At 41.5% G+C, this 11,735-nt stretch overlaps 1 pseudogene across 1 annotated transcript; it reads right to left on the bottom strand.

The window, feature by feature from the left end:
* Positions 1-300: 300 nt before the first annotated feature.
* Positions 301-737, bottom strand: LOC308430090 (ubiquitin-conjugating enzyme E2 variant 2-like; annotated as a pseudogene). Its single transcript has 2 exons — positions 581-737; positions 301-454 (listed from the first exon to the last, which is right to left on the bottom strand). The product of its transcript is annotated as a ubiquitin-conjugating enzyme E2 variant 2-like (transcript).
* Positions 738-11,735: the final 10,998 nt, after the last annotated feature.

Genomic DNA, 11,735 nt, shown 5'->3' with positions numbered 1-11,735 from the left:
ACCTGATACTCTTGTCATGCTTCTGTCTGGGAAACCTGAATTCCATTTTGAATACTTCAGGTTTTTGTTTAAATGACAGTGCTTTAAGAAGAGAAAGAAAAACTGTGCTGAGCTTCTCTTGTTACCTGAAAACATAACAGGTGTACATATATTAAATATGCTCTTACGGCTGTCCAGGTCATGTTTACCGGCTGCAATTCTTTTACTTAATGTGTGGGTATTTTGCATGGTGATATTTAATCAAGACATAAACATGAGTAGAAGGTTGCTGATTTAAGACAAGTTTGAGATCCACTAAAATTAGTTGCTGTACATCTGTCCTTCTGGTGGTTGTGGAAGCTTCATATTTTCTTTGGACATCATAAGACATCTTAGCTCTTAAAGTACAACTTTAATGCTATAGGAATTTTGCCGTTTTGCTAATATGGGAATGCTCCGTGCATCCACCATTCCACTGGAATTATTGATTCCATTCATACTAATTTTTGTTACAAGTCTAACTGATGGAGGAGCTTCTGGATATTTAAATCCTCATTCTACTTTCAGGCTATATATTCTGTTTTCATAGTTTTTCCTTGATGGCCCAATAATCATGCCTGTCCACCTTTAAGTGTCATGTCTTCATCATCTTCAAGGCCCCAGCTAACTGTGCTGTCACCTACTCCTTTCTGTCCTTCTTCAAGTTCTTCCAACAAGCGAAAATTATAAGGAACTTTAACTCCTGTGGAGACCGCCATCTTCTCCAGCTACCAGACGCGCTGCCGCCTGTTTATTTCTTGAGTAGAGGAAAACTACTGATTTGTTTGAGTTAATTTTATATCCAACTATTTTGCTGAAGTTGTTTATGAGCTGTAGGAGTTCTCTAGCGAATTTTTGGGGTCACTTAAGTATATCATTATATCATCTGCAAATAGTGATATTTTGACTTCTTCCTTTCCCATTTTTATCCCCTTACCTCTTTTTGCTGTCTGATTGCTCTGGCTAGTACTTTAAGTTACTATATTGAGTAGGTAGTGAGAAATGGACAGCCTTGTCCAGTGTGTTTGCTTCAAGTTTCTCACCATTTAGTTTGATGTTGACTACTGGTTTGCTGTATATTGCTTTTACTATGTTTAAGTATGGGCTTTGAATTCCTGATCTTTCCATGACATAGCATGAAGGGGTGTTAAATTTTGTCAACACAGTGGATTACATTGATAAATTTCCATATATTGTACCATCCTTGCATCCCTGGAAAGAAACATACTTGACCATGGTGACTAATCATTTTGATATGTTCTTGGATTCGGTTTGCAAGAATTTTATTGAATATTTCTGCATCAATGTTCATGAGGGAAATTGGTCTGAAGTTCTCTTTGTTTTTAGGATCTTTGTGTGGTTTAGGAATGAGCGTAACTGTGGCTTTGAAGAATAAGTTGGGTAGTGTTCCCTTTGTTTCTATTTTGTGAAATAGTTTGGAGAGTATTGGTATTAGGTCTTCTATGAAGTTCTGATAGAATTCTGCACTAATCCCATCTTATCCTGGGCTTTCTCTGGTTGGGAGGCTTTTGATGGCTGCTTTCATTTCTTTAAAGGTTATAGGGCTGTTTAGATGGTTTTTCTGGTCCTGATTTAACTTTGATATCTGGAACCTGTCTAGAAAATTGTCCATTTCCTCCAGATTTTTCCAGCTTTGTTGAGTACATGCTTTTGTAGTAGGATCTGATGATTTCTTGAATTACTTCAATTTCTGTTGTTATGTCTCCCCTTTCATTTCTGATTTTGTTAGTTGGGGTACTCTCTCTTTGCCCTCTAGTTAGTCTGGCTAAGGGTTTATCAATCTTGTTAATTTTCTCAAAGAACCAGCTCTTAGTTTTGTTGATTCTCTGAGTTTGATTATTTCCTTCCATCTACTCTTCTTGGGTGTGTCTGCTTCTTCTGTTCTAGAGCTTTCAGTTGTGCTGTCCAGCTGCTAATGTGAGCTCTTTTTAGTCTCTTTCTGGAGGCGCTCAGAGCCATGAGTTCTTCTTTCAGCACTGCTTTCATTATATCCCATATATTTGAATTTGTTGTGCCTTTATTTTTATTAAATTCTAAAATGTCTTTGATTTCTTTCTTTATTTCTTTCTTGACCAAGCTATCGTTGAGTAGAGCATTGTTCAACTTTCATTGGTATGTGAGTTTTCTGCTGTTTTTGTTGTTGTTGAAGACCAACCTTAGTTCATGGTGATCTGGTAGAAAGGCTTTGGGTTCTGATGGTGATGGGTCGGCTCTAGCTCTGGGTGCAGATGGAGGTCCGTGGACTAAGGAGGGAGAGCACTCCTGTGTCTCCTGTGGGTGCTCAATTCTCTGTGGGCAGGCCAAGAGTCCTGATGGCTGTGCGCTGGGCACAGGAGGAGGCTGGACCAGTCTGATCCCAGACTGCACTTCGATCTCTGCACCCTGACAATTCTTGGAGGTCCCTCCCAGATAGTCAGTGGAGAGAGAATATGGGATTCCTCATGAGCTCAGGAGGGAGAGCGTTCCTGTGTCTCTTCTGGGTGCTCAGCTCTTGGGGGGCAGGCCAGGAGCCCTGATGGCTATGTGCCAGCTCTTGTTAGTTCTTATAATGTAGTTCTCACTCAGGATATGTTGTATGCTAATAGGATTGCATGCTGTTTTGAATGTTTTATGTTCTGTATTGGGGGGACGGTTATAGAAGAACCAATGGGTGACAGAATATTTGCTTTCTGTCTAACAGCAACTTAGTACTGAGCTCATCTAGATGATTCTCCCAAGGTTTTCGATGGCATGGTATTCAATAATGGTGGCAGTTGGCATGGATAACCATCAATTGGCCTGGGCTCTCTATATAAGTCTTATGTAGTCTCATGCCAATTCTGTGAAGGTGGCTCTATTTTTTTCTATTTACACATTTGAAAAAATGCATATTTCAGAATAACAATTTAGCATGTAGGTTTAAGAGTGCTGAAAAAATAGATTCTCCCTTAGCATTAGAGATAAATACATGTAAGATAAAATTCTCCAGAATACATTTGAAGGAGGAAAATGGAAAAACTCTAAAAATTGTTTTATTTTATTATATATCTTTGAGAAACTGAATGTAAAAACCAGAGAGAAATAGTAGACTTTAGAAAAATTGATACTATTAAACATCTATTAAGGTTTTTTAAATGTAGTATATGTGCTTGAATGTGAAGTAAATCAATATTAAGTTGTTTTTCATTGTTGCATTGTAATTTTGTGACTGATTTTAATACAGAAACTACTGGAGCTTTTCTACCTAATTAAAAAAAATCAGCTATTTTGGGTGTCTTCCATAATACTTTCAAATGTAAAAGTCAGTGTTACCCTTTGTTCAAAGTAAAACAACTGAGAAAATGCCTTGGAGTCTGAGAGAGTTTCATATATATGATTTTCTCACTTGAAGCACTGTTTCATGACAATTCCAAGATTTTCACCTGAAATACATGCCCTTGTGAGCATGGAATATAAGTAACATTGAGACTTCATGCAGGCACCAAGGACCCAGTGATACCTGTGTGAGCCAACCTTCATCTGAAGCATCTCTCTGTGGTGATGCTACCCGTATTAGATGGCAGCACTTCTCTGGCTAAGAGCAGGAGATACAAGAGTAAACAGAGAGGAAACCATGTGGTTAAACTGGAGGCAGAGCAGTCATCTTTCCCATTGGCTTAGACATCATGCTGGATATGGACAGGGTTCTTCATGTGAGTGCATTCTACACTCCCAATGTCATGTGCTGTGGTTCTCACCTGATGCCACAGCAAGTGCAAGGATTGGCACTCGTTGGTCAACAGGAAGCCGGATCTCCATCCCTGAAGGTTGATTTGCACTGAGATAGGATCTGGGAGGAAGAAAAATGGGTGTCACAATCGTTGGCTTCTTTTCTTTGGTTAAAACAGTTTCTACTTTATATCTTTTAAGAGTAGGTGAATTGCTTGCCACTCCACTACAGAGTACATAGGTTGGGGGAGTCATGGAGATGGAGATGATTGACACAAAGAAAAGTTCAAGTCCCGCCCCGGTTTTTAAGAGTGTGGTCTAGAAGCAGAATAGACTTAAAGTCTATAATGAGAAGGTCTTCTAAGACTAAGACTTCAGAAAGGGAGAAAGGAAGTTAGCCAGGCTTAAAGCTTACGGTAGAGGTGATTCTCAGTGTCAGATCAGGCCAGATGGCTGAAAGAGATGAGGTTAAGCTGCTCCCTGCTCACTAGCTCTAGAATCAAGGAAAGAAAGGGAAGAAGACATTGTTATTAATTTTTAATTCCAGAGACTGAAAAGGAAAATAAGAAGGCTTGCGAACCTGTCCTTGGTGTTGGAAAGAGAGAAGTTGTTGTGGGTCTGTGGCTGCCTGGGATTCAATGGGGACTGTGGTGAGGTTTGGCTGGCTGTTAGCCTGGTGTGATGTCCAGCCCCGCAAGGTGGGGTGCCAAGGGAGTAGTCCTTTTGGCCTCTTCTCTATTCCAGAGACCTTGCCAAGTGAGAAGACTCTGCGTGCTTTTCATTCTGACCTAGGTGGCTCCCCTTTCATGGCCATTTAAGCCTTGTAGGCTTCTTGGATGGTTCGGGGCTTGTCTCGGGGCGGCAAACTGGACAGCAAGGGTTGTGTGAGACTCTCAAATAGATTTCAGTTATAATTGATGTAATGATAACAGAGAGGATCATCCCTGGATCCTGAGCGTCAAGGCATTTCAAGCCAATTCATTTTTATAGATAATGTCAACCACCACAGCTTGTGATTTTCTTCAAGTTGTGTGGTGGTGCCAACACGGAGATGTTAACAGCTCTGAGCACTGTCTCAGGCAGTCCTGTCTCCTTTCTGTCAGCTTTCTTTTTGCAATATTATCCTGCTCATGTGATTTCACTATTAACCTTTAGAAGTCTTTGTCATAGGTGTTAGAAACTCATCTTGATAGAATCTTTCTCCTCCTTGTGACTTCCACTTCCAACCTGAATCCACTTAATGCTGAATGTAAACATAATTTTCAGGTAGAAACTAAGTTTTCTTGAAGGCGTCCCATCCCACTGTTGTTCCAAGTCGTTTCAATTTTGATGATCTTGAATAAAAATTAGCAAATTAAAATAAAAGACAACAAGGGGAAAACTTCTTGTGTTTAATTCGCTACCTTTATCTGGACCTATTTGTATTATTTTCACTGAGAAAGAAATGTGCCAGAGCCTAATAGGCTGTTTTTATAACCTGGCTTGGGCTAGAATCATGTTAGATTAAATGATGAAGCCTGGGCTGTCGAGGGGAAGGGGAAATATAATGGAGACCATTTCTAGGCGTGCCCTCAGGAAAACCAAAAATGCCCACTGCAGTTAATAACGATCAAAAAGTTGAAGGTGATGTCATGACCCTTACAAAACAGCTCAGTGCAGCTAGCTAATAAAATGATGTTGCACCAGGCTCACAGGTCAAGCTATCTCCTTTATTATCATAACTGCTAAATGCATAAAGCCTCAAGTGTGTCTGTTCCCATTTTATAGATGAGAACACCAGTGGGTACAGAGGTTCTGCAATTTGCCCGAGGACACACAGCTGGTAACTTACCGAGATGGAACATGAGGCCTTTCAACCACATCCTCTCCTAGAGGTTTCAGTTCTCAACATAAATCAACTCTGCTGCTCAGGTCCTTTTCGCTTATTTTAAGGAAACAACATTCTGGTTTAATTTTTAGTAAAAGTACCCTGAAGGCACACACAGAATTTTCAGACTCGGACAACTGATCATCTGACGGAGCTGTAGCATTCCCTGTTTGGTTGGAAGAAAGGGCATTCTCCATGCTCCTCCTTTGATTTCCTGCTGGCATCTTTTCCCCTCCATACTTCCAGACATTCAAGCCAGATGCCAACTGTCTGTGTGAAAGCACATTGGATCTCCAATGTATCAAGATGCCAAGTGTATGTGTAATATTGGACCATATGTGAATGTTCCAGTAAAGTCCTGGGGACATCCATTTCTACTTTCAGCACTACATAACCAGAAGTCTGTAAATTCCACCAGCTAACCAGAAGACTCACATACGACTCATATTTATAAATACCTCAGAGATGCAATGCATGCCAGAGTTGACTTTTGGGTGTAGTGGGCATAGATCCACCTCTGTATGGAAGGCAGTGATGGCTTGCAAACAGTATACATCTATGAGACTTCCTTTCCTTATCACTGTCATTACTGACCATAGCAACTGGGTATTATGGAGAAATAACTGACCAAGAAACACTTCTTACAGAAAAGAATGCGTGTTTGCTAATAGACAAACAAAGAAACAATCAGGTTAGCGTAGATACACTGGGCCAGAAAGTCTTGAATCTGGACAGGGTGTGATTAAATTCTGGAACTGTAAACAAATATTGCAGTGGGCAAGGATGTAGATTGAAATTTTGAATGATGTCTTTATCTCTCCCTCTCTTCCAGGCTTCTGGGATGTGGGTCTAATCATCATTAAATAAAAGCACAAAACAAACTGCATTTTCTCTGTCCATATTTTGGTTGACAGACATTTGGGTTGCTTCCAGTTTCTGGCTATTATGAATAAGGTGACCTTAGCCAAAATGACCAACAGTGGGATATGAAGTCTCCAGTTGTCATACAGGGGCCCAAGTGGAGGGATGAGGACACCAACCTACCTACAAATTTTTCATCCAAAATTGTTTCTGTCTAAAAGAAATGCAGGAACAAAAATTGAGTGAAGACTGGAAGAATGGCTGGCTAGTAAAAGGCCCAATTTGGGATTCATCCCATGGGCAGGCACTAAACCCTGATACTATTACTAATGATATGTTATGTTATGTTTGCAGACAGGAGCCTAGCATGGCTGTCCTCTGAGAAGCTCTACCAGCATCTGACCGAGACAGATGCAGACACTTGCAGCCAAGCGTTGGACTGAAGTCGGAGCCTCCTATGAAGGAGTTGGAGGAGGCATTGAAGGAACTGAAGGGGATGGCAACCCCTTAGGAAGACCAGCAGTATCAGCTAACCTGAACTCCTGGAGCTCCCAGAGACTGAGCCACCAATCAAAGAGCATAAAGAGGCTGGTCCAAGGCCCTGGCACATATGTAGCAGAGGACTGCCTTGTCTGGCCTCAGTGGGAGAGGGTGTACCTAATCCTGTAGTGTTGATGCTTCATGTCTCCCGGGGACACCCTCTCAGAGAAGGGAATGAGGGAAGCACTCTGCATGGGAGATGTAAATAAGTTAATTAATTAATTAATATTAATCACTTCAAGATGATTTACTACTTGCCTAACTTTGCTCTGGGCTTGTTGGATATTGAGAGGTAAAGTAAACATGGCCTTTGTCCTTGAAGTCCTCACGGTTTTAGAGCAGGCACTATCTTAAAAGTGCCAAGAATACAAAGCGAGGGGCTGGAGCTGGAGCAGAGGGAAGCCCAGGATGGCTGAGAAGTACCGGGAGAGATTGAATGCCCAGTCAGCCTCTGAGCCACTGTAGGTCTGACTTGAATGGCTTTCTTTGGTGTGCTCTTCTAGAAAACACTGGAGGGTTTTCTGGAAACAACTACAGCAACCATTTAGTGGGTTCCCACTCGTGCCTTCTGTTTTAATTCCTTTTGTAATTTGCCTTTCAAAACAACCAAGGCACCATCATGGTTCCTGTAAGACAGCCAAGGAAACGAGGTTTAGATAGGAAAGCCACATGCTTTGAGCCTGTATGATTCTTCATTCTACAGAGTGATTTTTTTTTTTTATTTACAAAGATCATGGTATAGTTTGCAGATGCGGATCATTCCTGTAATATATCACATGGGGGTGGAGGGTCAAACCCAGCCTGGGCTACAATCAAGACCTCATCCCAGAAAAAACAAACAAGACCAAAGGACAAACAAACAAAAAGACCAAAAAAACCCCAAACAATGACACCAATAAAAGGAGGAGACGCTGTGGTGTGATAAAGGATGTGCCCTGCTCACCTCACCCTTTACCCTTCACCTTTGCTAAGTCAACCCACATTCTTATTCTGGAAGCCCCTCGACTCTATCGCCTTAGTCAGGGTTTCTACTGCTGTGACAATGTACCATGACCAAAAAGCAAGTCGGGGGAGGACAGGGTTTATTCAGCTCACACTTCCACATGCTGTTCATCACCAAAGGAAGTCAAGGCAGGAACTCATACAGGATCCTGGAGGCAGAAGCTAAAGCAGAGGCCGTAGAGGGGTGCTGCTTACTGGCTTGCTTAAGAGGCTTGTTCATCCTGCTTTCTTACTGTGGATGGCACCACCCACAATAGTCTGGGCCCCCGTTAATCACTAACTGAGAAAACGCCTGACAACTGGATGTCATGGAGGCAGTTCCTCAACTGAGACCCCTTCCTCTCTGATGACTCTAGCTTGTGTCATCTTGACACACAAAAGCTGCTGGTGTATCTGTCACTAGATCTTTCTGGTGCCTCAGCACTTCTTTCTTGACAGCACACTTGGAAATTGAGGCTAATCTCATTTACTTAGCAATTCACCATAAGCTGCCACGGTCGTACAGTCACCCATGTTATCGTCACTACCACCGTCATCGTCGTCGTCATCGTCATCATCGTCATCATCATCATCATCGTCATCATCGTCATCATCATCATCGTCATCGTCATCATCATCATCATCATCATCATCATCATCATATTTCTGTGTAATGTTTCTATGCAGATGGTACATTGCTTCATGTTGGTGGCTTGATCTTAGGGAGTCAAAATAAGTCTATATATCTGTTGTGGTGAACATGATTAATATTTTTCTTTATATTGAATTGAATAAAAATTTAATGCTTTATGCATTGTTGATTAATAAATTACCACAAATGCAGTGAGACGTTTAGACAGCTCACATCTTAGACTTTCGGCACACTGGGTGTTTGACAAGCATCCTAACTGGACCTACGCAGTGGTGCTTAACTGTGTTCTTTCCTGGGGGCTTATGCAGCAACAGGTCTGTAGCCCTGACAATTCTTACGGTTATCCTTAATGTTTTTTGGTCAAAGTCATTTCTTGTGATTACAGAACTAAAAACTTTCACTTGTCACTGGCTATCAGAGGGTAGCCATTATCAGAAGCTAGACATGACCAGAGACCACTGGTACTGTGCTACACGGGACTCTTATGGCCTCTTTAAAAAAATAGTGTCTTTTTTCTTTAAGGCTGAATCCTAAAAGAGGTCTCCAGCTCTCTGCTAGTAAGACAGTCTTACCTAATGTCATGCACTTTTGGATATATTATGCAACCCCCACTGTATCCCACTGGTTCTAGGAAATTCGTGGGACCCAACCCATTTTCTAGTGACTGGAGAAAAACATGATGTGACCTGCAAGAACTGGAGCCCATGGAAGGATCGCCCTAACATTCACCAGTAAGAAGGAAAATTTAGAGAATGCATACATGCTTGAAACTTGAGTTTAAGTAGAAAATCTATAATTGTAAGTGAAGTCAGATTAAAAACCAGATAGAGATTGTTTTGTTCCAGTGACTGAAGCGTCACTATGGAAATTCAGGTGGTTTTGGTTAAGCATCAGGTTCTTACAAAGATGGAGTGCAATAATGTATCTAGTGTGTGTGTGTGTGTGTGTGTGTGTGTGTGTGTGTGTGTGCATGATACCCTGCTAGAAATGATCACAGGTCAAAGTGATGTGATCAACTTAAGCTCTGGATCTGCGAATCAAGGTCAAACATTCAGGAGTGTGAAGCAGGAAACTGAGCACATTAGGACTGGGGTACATTTATTCTACCAGGGACTGAAATTGGGGAGGTGTCAGTGATTTATCAGGATCTCCTCCTGGAAAGACAAGGACAGAACCTGCAGGAAGTCCAAACAGCTAGCAGGAAGCTGCAGAGGAGTCGAAGCTAAGAATCAACTAGTGTGCATATGGGGTTGAAGTTGTTTGTGCCTCAGTGGGCCTGTCCTCAATCATAGGGCCTGTAAGGGTAGATGAGCGCTGGTATCCAAGAAAGGGACTAAGAACTGTCTCACAAAATCTAGGCTCTGAGTCTGCATTAGATAGATTTGCAAGAAGCCACACATACTTATATTTTTCCTGAATAACTGGTACATTACTTGTTTTTAATGACTTTTTTGGTTTCTTTTCTGTTTATCTTTGTTTAATTAAAACTCTTAGATTTTTATCTAGGTTTTCAATATTTCATTGAAACCCAGCGATAGAGATACAACCCTATCAATTGAATAGATTGGATGGGATGTGCTTTTTCGACGTATTGCTTATTTATTTTACAACTTCATGCCTTTTTAGCTAACACATGTTTTATGGGTCTTTCTCTTCTGACTCATTTTTGGAGGTGATCCGAGAAGGAGTTATTCTCCAGACCGTTGTACCATTGACCCTCATTTTTAACTACATTTTAAACTTATTTTTGAAAAGATATTTCATTCACAGAATCCCCACTGAGCTTTTTATTGTGGAAAATTAGGGCCAGTAAATCATCCCCCTCAGAAAATCATAAATTTTATACAATTGAAACATTCCATGGCCCGAGCTTGGCACTTTGATGAAATCAGTCCTTGGCTTCTCGTTATTTACGAGCTCACCTCCTCCTTCCCTGCTCCATCATGCCCTTCCAGGGCGAGCGGGGGTGGTACCCCAACTCTAAATTGTTCATTGGGGTTTATCGAGCATAATATGTGAGTGAATTTATATGAACCTGAGATATTGCAACTTATCCAAAATTATGAACGATAAAATTTTTTATTTTCTCCCGGTTGGCAGGCAGAAGGGGTGTGGGTAGGTCGTGCTGGAGTAGTTCTGGATGGTGCTCTGGGGGCGAACAGTATTCCTGCAAACCAAACAGCAGGTGTTAGAGCCACAATCTTCCAATCTCCTGCAAGGCGGTTCTCAGTTTCCTCACTTGGATGCTGTAAGGGTAGTTGCAAAGGTCCTCTTCAGCCACTACACGGTTAAAATGGTTCTTTGTTTCTTCTTAAAGGGTGATAGGCAAAGCTATCTCAAAGATTTTATTTTAGATGTGGATGGTTAATACCAGTTTTCATTTGTTTGGTTTGGTTTTGGTTTGCGCGACACCTGAGGCTGCTCCTGAACAAACTTGGTCCTCCTGCCTCATCTCCCCAAGTGTTCTGTTTATGCCATGCACACCCACACAGAGAAATCCTTGGTCTTTGGGAAAAAGACAACGGTGGAGGATGTACAGTGGTAGCGAATAGCAAATCACTTCTGATTTTGTTTTACCAGGCTGCTGCTGGGCTTTGAGATCCTGGAGTGGCTTTGCCCCAATATAGAACCTTAAGCTTGAGTGATAATATGAGGAACTCATGGATTTAAGTGCTTAGAACTGTGCCAGAAACACAGTGGGTATTTGCTATATATTTGTTGGAATTTCTAACAAGTGCCACTATTGGGTTTATGGAGATGCCCAGTTTGTCCCTTCCAATCGACATCCCTAGTCTTTGTAATGTTCTCGACTAGAATACTAGACAAATTAAAAAACAAAAATTTACCACCTGTAATCCCTGTAACTCAGAGGCAGGATACATATTACTTCAAGGCCACCCTGGGCTACACAGCAAACACAATGTCAAACAGATCCAAACAAACCCACAAGCAAGCAAACAGATAATTTCTAGTGTTCAGTCTCAGTGAGAATTTTTACTGTTGGGACATAGGCTAGAATTAGGAGACAGCTCGGAATTTGAACCTCAGCTGCAGCCTGAGCCAAGATTAACCAGGACGCTGTCATTTCCAGGCAGTCTGGCTCTGGGC

The sequence above is a fragment of the Micromys minutus genome, assembly GCF_963924665.1.
Source record: "Micromys minutus genome assembly, chromosome: 15".
In the NCBI taxonomy this organism is placed as follows: Eukaryota; Metazoa; Chordata; class Mammalia; order Rodentia; family Muridae; genus Micromys; species Micromys minutus.
This window is presented reverse-complemented; position numbering and strand designations above follow the sequence as displayed.